This window comes from Ctenocephalides felis, unplaced genomic scaffold (assembly GCF_003426905.1).
Source record: "Ctenocephalides felis isolate EL2017-DRISC unplaced genomic scaffold, ASM342690v1 CF-g0.4_SCAFFOLD_03526, whole genome shotgun sequence".
Lineage (NCBI taxonomy): Eukaryota > Metazoa > Arthropoda > Insecta > Siphonaptera > Pulicidae > Ctenocephalides > Ctenocephalides felis.
The window spans coordinates 16845-25644 of NW_020539680.1; the positions used below are offsets into that span (position 1 = coordinate 16845).

Below are 8800 nucleotides of genomic sequence, written 5' to 3' on the forward strand. Positions count from 1 at the left end.
ATTTTTATTAATGACATATCTGATATTATTAGCTGTCCACATTTATTATTTGCAGATGATCTCAAACTATATCTCAAAATAAATTCTATTGATGACTGCGTATTATTACAGTCTCAACTTGACTCTTTCCAATCTTGGTGTGTCTATAACAAATTACATTTAAATATATCAAAGTGCAAGATTCTTAGGTTTTCACATAAGCGCGTTCCAATACATTTTGATTATAAAATTTCTAACACCAGCATTGATAGATGTAATAAAATTTCAGATTTAGGAGTTTTATTTGATTCTGGTTTGTTTTTCACGGATCATATAGCTGATATTTGTATTAGAGCACATAAATCTTTAGGTTTGATACTGAGAAATTGTAATTCAATTTTATCAATGCACTTCTTTGCATCTACTATTGTAATGTACGTTCGAAATTAGAATATGGTTCGATTATTTGGTATCCTCATCAAATCAACAACTCTGATGCGATAGAGAAGGTTCAGCAAAAATTTCTGAAATATCTTTATTATAAAACATATAAAATTTACCCTGAACGTGGCTTTGACCACAACACTTTACTAAAAGAATTTGGTATTCCTTCCCTTGCCTCACATCGACAATTTATCTGTACAATTATGTTCTTATTTAAACTTTGCAATAATTCTATAGACTGCCCTCTTATTCTTAATCAACTATCCTTTAATGTTCCAAGGCTATCTACGCGTTCACAATTATTTTTATTAATATTATTTAATTATATATTGTAATTTTGTATATATTTTAATTGTTATTCAATATGTAAAATAATTTTATTTTTGAGTCCTCTTGGAAGAAATCTGTGGGCTATATACTTAAAAATAAATAAACAAACAAAAAGTTCGACAATAAATTCATTATTGTCTTCTGGTTGTTCCAGTTATCTCCTGGTGGTCGTGTTAATGATCATCTGCCAAGATGCCTCGAAAACTGATTAAATTCCTGGTTCTGTTCGACAATACTTCCCTCTTGTACTTTCCTGGACAATTTTTATCCGGAAGGGTTTTGCTGGAACTTCAGGAGGATATTCCCACGTTAGGTAAATGAATAAAATGATGATAATGATAATAAATGATATGTTTATTTATTTATTTGTTTGTGTTTTTAGGTCTGCATTTCCATGTGATCGGTGAAGGTGTAGTAAAAGTCAGATCTTCTCGTGATGTCAGAACAAGGGACAGGGAGAACTATATTGATTTCAGGATGAGATTACTTGGGGAACCAGGTTTGTTCATTAACCATAGTAATAATATATTTATTAGGGTTTGTCGGTTTTCAAAAACCGGTTTTAAAAAACGTTTTTTTTGGCGAAAATTATGGAATTCTAAAACCAGTTTTTTAGTGAAAAAAGTCGGTTTTCACTGTATAAATGGAAAATGACAAATATAGCCAAATATAAAAGATAGATGAAAGCGTTTTGATTCTTGAAATCATATCGGTTCAATAGCATTTGATATCTTATCAGTCTGCAATGGTCCCCAGAAAGGTTTTGTATATATTAATTTAGATTTTTATACCAGTGTATATATTAATTTAAATCAGTGTGACTTCTTCTTAAAGAAGTAACTTCTTCTACTCAAACTTAAAAAAAGTTTTAAACCCTAGAAGTCACAAATTAAAGAACAAAAACTTAGAATTATTATATTAGGCTTTAAAAACAATTAAGCATAATTCGGTCGCAAGAATGAGAGTATTTTCTATTTCAGGAAATTTTGTGAGTAAACAAAGGACACGTCTAAGTAGCAATCCGATAGACGTTCTCAGTTTTTTGAAATCATATTTTATTAAACAAAAAAACAATTAGAATGTTTAGAATTAATTAATTGAAATTGCTCGGAACAGACAATACCCGAGTTTAGCATAATTGTTTCTAAAACTAAAATTGATATTAACAAGTATGTATCAACATGTACCTAATATTTTTTTATTTTTCTTTTGATTTAAAAAATTTTTGTTATTTATTAATGTATTATTTTTATTTATTCGAAAACTTTCCTTTCACTATCATAAAAATATTTTCATTCTTATATGTGAAAATGATGCATGAGTAACGAATAATTATTTTCAAAGTTATTTATTCAAGACAAACTATTATTTTTTAGTTCTACTAATTAAAATTAAAATAATTTTATTAACTATCTATAAAATTGAACAATAAATAAATTCAGTCAGATACAACGCTAAATTACGCTAAATTTGCGGATAAATTACAGAAAATTCGAGCAAAAATTTATTTCCTATATAAAATTCGAAAACCGGTTAAAACCGGTTTTTAGTAAATTAAAATTCGAAAACCGGTTTTATGAAATGTCGGTTTTTTATAAACCTAATATTTATTAACTCTCTTCCTGTGCCGCCTATAGGCGAAATTGGCTTGACGACCTGTGTGTATGAATGTTGCCATAGATAATATTGACTTTTGCTTCAATGGGCATCACACTTCTGTAAATTATTGATAATTTCTATTGCAAAACTCCTGCTAAAAACATTCTTGTAACGAAAGAGTTAAAAATAAGGTATGCAAGTTTATTTTTTGTACAAGTGCCTTTATGCTCATTTATAATTTTTTAATTAACACTCTCCAATTTGGACTATTTTTATTTTAATATATTTGCTATTCTTCTATTTTCTATTTGTTTCCATTTTTAGCATTTTTGCTACTTTTCTGTTATTTTTTAACTTCCCGTAGAGTAAGTTATTGTAATGGGCCGAAAATCGAAATTGAAATTTTTTACATTTCTCGACGTTTTGAGGGTTTTCTGAACGTTTTGGCATACCTCAGAAAAAATGGATGTGTGTGTGTATGTATGGATACAACATTCCAGTCACGTTTTCGGGCGCATGGATCAACCGATTTGAATGGTTCAAAAAACATTCGATTCCTATCGATAGGAAGAAGAGCTGATTAGTTTTTGGCAAAGGCAGGTCCAGCCGTTTCGGGGATACGGAGCAAAGAGTGCAGAAAATAGAAATCGAGTTTTTGAGTGAACGGAGCATCCGATTTGAATGATCCAAAAAACATTCAATTAGTAATGATTGGGAGAAGGGGTTATTAGTTTTTGGTAATGGCAGGTCCAGCCATTTTGAAGATACAGAGCTAAATGTGCAAAAACGTCAGTTTTTGAGTAAACTAAGCATCCGATTTGAATGATCTAAAAAACTTTCTGCTTGTATTGACAAAACAATTGCTTTTGAGGATAAAAAATTCTAACATCTTTTTTTTATTTTTTATAAAATATTTTTGTAATTTTGGATTAAAAATTCAAAAAAATACCCAGACTAAGCACAGTCTAAGCGCCACTCTGGTACAAATGTTTACCCAAGTGCGTTTAGACTGTTTATGTACTGGAGCACTTTTCCAACTTTGTGAAACAACTATTGGAAAATGTAAAAATGCTGCCAAGCTAAGCACAGTATAAGTGAAAATGTCGCACGGAATTTATTTGCAAATCATGTTTAGACTGGGACTATAGAGCACTTTTTCAATTTTGTGTAAATTAAGCAACTATTTTTATTTTAAAATTGAATTCGAAATGAAATGACGATTGTTAATGTAGTGGAGATAAATTAATTTATTCATGATTTACATTTGATTTGCTCTAATATAACAAACAAGATAGCAAAAATAATGAAACAATTACAGTATTTGTAATAATATATTTAAGAACGTTTAAAATTTCTCGAACATTTCATTACGGTACGGGAAGTTCCAGCAATTTGCCTTAAGGCACGATGCCATACACCACTAGTTATATTTTTGACTTACCTCAGTACCTCATTTTTAAGTATTATTTATAAAATTTACATGATTAAAGTTTCTATTTTTATTTTTTTTTTCTCCATACCTTTTCTATCTTGATATTTTTTTTTTTTTGTAACATTTTGCCAATTTTCTTGTCTTGCTATTTCTGATAAACAAATTATTATGACTATTTTTTCTTGTTCTCCTAATTTTATATTTCTTTTATTTATACTATTTTTACCATACTATTCTGATATTTCTGCTGCTATATTTTTTATTTTTATTTCGATTTTTCCAGGTCAAGGTGCCACAGTCCTATCACCAGGCATCCACAGCTTCCCTTTCAAACTAGGTCTGCCTTTAGGTTTACCTTCCACGTTTCTCGGTAAACACGGTTGGGTACAATACTATTGCAGGGCCGCACTCAGGGAACCTCACGGGGTCACCCATAAAAATCAACAAGTGTTCATCGTCATGAACCCTGTGGACTTGAATTTGGAACCACCCGTATTGGCGGTAAGACGATAATAGTAACTTCATCGACTTGTATAAAAATAATTCTATTATATTTTGTTTTATTGTTAGCAACCCTATCGGTGTGCAGTGTCCCACAAAGTTGGGGGCGTGGCCTGTGTGGGGGGCGGAGCCCTGGTTTGTGACGTCAGTCTGGACCGAGGCGGATATGTTCCTGGTGAAACTGTTCTCATTAATGCGACCGTCACGAATGACAGTGGGATAACTATTAAGAATATCAGAGCAGCATTGACAGAGGTATTTATTAAACTTGCAGTTTATCAAAAAAATACATATCTTATATATAAAAATGGAGCTCTCGATCAAATGATCCGCTAAAACTCAAAAACGGCTAAACCGATTTGGCCAGTCTTAGTCTTGAAAAATTCGTGCTAATCAACAGGTCGTCGGAAAGGTGAGATGTTATTTCAAAATCGCGTAGAAACTTTACATTTTTAATTTGAACATTTTTGTAGAGGCGTAATTTAAATAAAACAATGGAGCTAATACGTCAAATGTCAAACGTTTTTGACAGACGATGTTCGATTACATTTAATAAGATGTCTTACGTGAATATTATTTAATTATGATTAAATTGTAGTAAGTAGTTTTGCTTGTAGTTTTATTTATACATAAAAACGTTATTAAACGGGCTGCAAGTGCTGCTAGAAACTCAAAATATCAACATTTTTGAAATGTTAATATGAAAATGCACTTTTTGGCATATTTTTCTCAAACACGGTTTCTCTGAAAGATCTCATTTGTATAATTATATACTTATTGGTATTTATGAAACATTTTCTAGGTTATATTATTTTGTATTTATATTTTTTAAATTCAGAACCTAAACTTGGTATCGATCAAAGGGACATTTTGTCGAATAACACTTTCCCAGTTATAATTTCCCAGAATTTATCGAAGAATAGATAGTAATATATGAAGGTCGGGGGTTAAAAATGTCCCACCACCGATGTGTCAAAAACCAGTGAAGATAAGCATTGTTTAACTAAGATATTTGAAAGTAGAGGAAAAAAGATGTATAACGAGCTATAACCTTGTTTCTCATGACTTTGCTATCGGGAGATAAATAGTAATTTTTGAAAATCCATAATAAAAGTATTTTCTTCCGTTGGTAGTTTTTTAGCATTAGTTAAAAATGTAATCATTTTATAAAATGAAACCTGTTTGCCACCTGACCGTTCTAAGTTACTCCGCCTATAGGATAAAAAGGTCTAGATAACAAATTTTTGAAAGATACCAAAAAAGCACATTTTTACAATGATGAAGCAGCTGGTAGTTTTACTGAACGTAGTCAGATAATTGTTCGTTTGAAATTTGTCATTTGTTGTGATATAATTGTTTCGATTATTATAATATAATAAAAAATAAACAACACAAAGTCAAATTGGACCTTTGTGCTGCGTCCTGCTATACATATATACTTTTTATTAAATTTACTTTAATTCATCGAATGTTACTCGAAACTTTTCAAAAAGCACTTCAAAGAAGAAATACTAAATTCATTTTCTATCTCTCCTCGCAGAAATTTGAAAATTTTGTATAAGTTCAGTAGTATTATTTACAATTATACACAAAATCCAGAATCCGAAAAGAATCTGAAAAACTTGAAACGTAATCAAAGTCGAAAGGCCAAAAAAGACTTGAATTGAATGGATTATACCATTTTTTCTATAGAAAGTGTATAAATCTTCCAGTTTAATTGTATTGACAAAATATAGACAAACTAATTGGTTTTTATAATACCTTATACAATATAAAGCATTCAAACAACAAGTCCTTATACATTTAAAGTATTAATATTTTTGATTCTCCAGAAATGTCTAGAATATACCTTACTTAGCAAAACAACGTTTGCAGGGTCAGCTAATAATAATCTTTGTTTGAATTTTGCTCTCTTAATTTATTCACTCCCTTTTCGTCATATATTTAACTTCCCGAAGAAAAAGTCTGTGTTTTCATAAAAAATCCAATTTGCTAATTTTATGTTTCTCGACGTTTCGTTTCATTCTGAATCGAATGAGACCAAATTTGGTTAAAGTATGCGTGTGTGTGTGTGCGTGTGTGTGAACAGGTTTTTTTGTTTTTTTTGTTTGAAACTCATGTATCTAACTCTTATCTTTTTTTCTCAGACAATTGAATACAAGGCCCAAGGTAAAATCGTGAGGACGGAGCGCCGTGAATTGGCGGCCATAACTCGTGGGGGGCGCATAAGACCCGGTGAGACTTGCAAATGGCGTAAGGAGCCCCTGCACGTGCCCCCTTTGCCCCGACGAACCTTAGGGGATGTCATTTGATGGACGTCAAGTACGACGTCTACGTAAGTAGACGGAAATAGTTGGTTAACATTTATTTATTTTAACGCTGGTATTTTACCATTTACCATTTATCATTTGTCTTATGTAAATGAAATATTTGACAAATATGTACATTAGGGTTGTCCTTAATATGGACATTTTCGAATTTACTTGCTCCAAAGGGCTCAAATGGTTCCAAATTGATAAAAAACAATTCTCTGGAAGTTTTAACTTAATATTAACGTTTAGATAGAGCGCAAATCAATCAAAGTTTTGTATGGAAATAGCATGAAACTAGGTTGGTATTGGTATTTAGCCTTGAGGCAATTTACATGAACTTCCCGAAATGTGTAAATAATCGACTTGACTAAACAAATTAATTTATGAGTGATTAGAAGTATTCCGAGTGGATTTATTACACATAATTAAAAACGAACGAACACGGTAACTCGGAGTATTTTCTAAATGCAAATTTCACAAATCAATAATTTTTATATTTGAACCAGTTTCCGTAGGACTTTAATGGTTTATTAATACCAAGTACTCTAACGTTATACCAAGTAAATCGTCTAATTTTAATTTTAGCAAACGTCAACAAAACTACTCATTTTCTCAAACTTTGATGATTTTTTAAAATTAAACTACTTGTCGTAAGGCCGTAATATTTCAGTAAGTTCTATAAGACCATGATATATATCGCCAAAGAAAGTTTCATAAAAATCGGCTTAAAATTTTAACTAAATAAGTAAATTAAAAATTTTCACCTAAAACTAATCAGCATCATTCCCAAGTAATATCTTTCGAACAGTTTTTGATTTTTTAGAATATCTTTCGAACAGTTTTCGATTCGGTAGAATGAGCTTAAATGTGGACGAAAAGTTTAACACTTTTTTCCAAATTACAAAGAAACGGCTCGGCAGATCGTCTCACAAAACTGACAAACGATAGTCCTTATTGAGATACATCAAATGGTTTTTAAATTTCTGAATTCGGTTCAGGCGTTTTTGAGCAAAGGTCGATGAAAAGTCTAATTTTGACAAATGTCAAAAAAACGATACCAATTTTTGCAAACTTTGACGAATTTTTAAAGCTAAACGAGTTGTCGTAGGGCGGTAATATTTTAGTATGATCTAGAAGACTATAGTATCTACCGTCAAAAAAATGATCTTTACCAAAAACTAATCAGCACGATTCCCAATCAGTATCTTTTGAACGGTTTTTGAATTTTCATAATCGGTTCAGAATTGCGGGCTAAAACGTGGACGAAAAATTTTTCACTTTGCTGCTATTTATAAGAAACGTCTCGGCCGATCGTCCCACAAAACTGAATGGCTTTCAAATTTTTGAAATCGGTCAAGCCGTTTCGAGAAAACGTCGATTTACGGCAAAAAATCTGTTCACACACATACACACACACATGCTTTTTCCAAATTTGGTCTCATTCGATTCAGAATGGCTTGAACGTCGAGCAAACATAAAATTAGCGAATCGGATTTTTTGATGAAAACATAAACTTCTCCTTCGGGAAGTTAAAAAACAATTCTCTGAAAGTTTTAGCTCTTAATATTGTCTTTTAGATAGTGCGCAATTCAATCAATTTTTTTACGGAAATAGCATGAAAAAAATTTTGAAAATTTTGCAGAGCGTCGAATTTTTAATAAAAAATAACACAAATTTTCACTTTTAATTCATATGTCGCTAAGTTATACCTAAAAAATTTTTTTTTTAATTTTCAAAATTTTTCCCATGTTATTTCCATACAAAGTTTGAACAAACTGCGCTCTATCTAAACTTTAATATTAAGAGCTAAAACTTTCAGAGAATTGTTTTTTATCAATTTGGAACCATTTGAGCCCTTGGGAGCTAGAAATTCGAAAATGTCCATGTTAAGGACGACCCTGATGTACATCCCTACAGCGACTTGGCGTACTTTTCTATCTATTTCTTCTATCTATTATCCATTATCCCTCTAGTTTATAATCGAGCCCAAAAGCTGGACAAAGAAGTGAAACTTCAGCTACAATTGTAGTGGCAACTTATCCGTTGAGGACAGGAGATGCCGGCGCCAATGGCGATGAGACTTTGGGGGGCACCCTGAGGGCCAATTTGGCGGAGGCCCACTATCCATCGACTTTGCCTGTTTTTAGACCGTGGATACATAACAAGGCGTAGGGGGAAGTAGACAGTAGAGATAGTTTATATA

General features: G+C 31.5%; 1 pseudogene; it reads left to right on the forward strand.

The window, feature by feature from the left end:
* The first annotated feature begins 919 nt into the window (after window positions 1-919).
* Window positions 920-8769, forward strand: LOC113382633 (annotated as a pseudogene).
* Window positions 8770-8800: the final 31 nt, after the last annotated feature.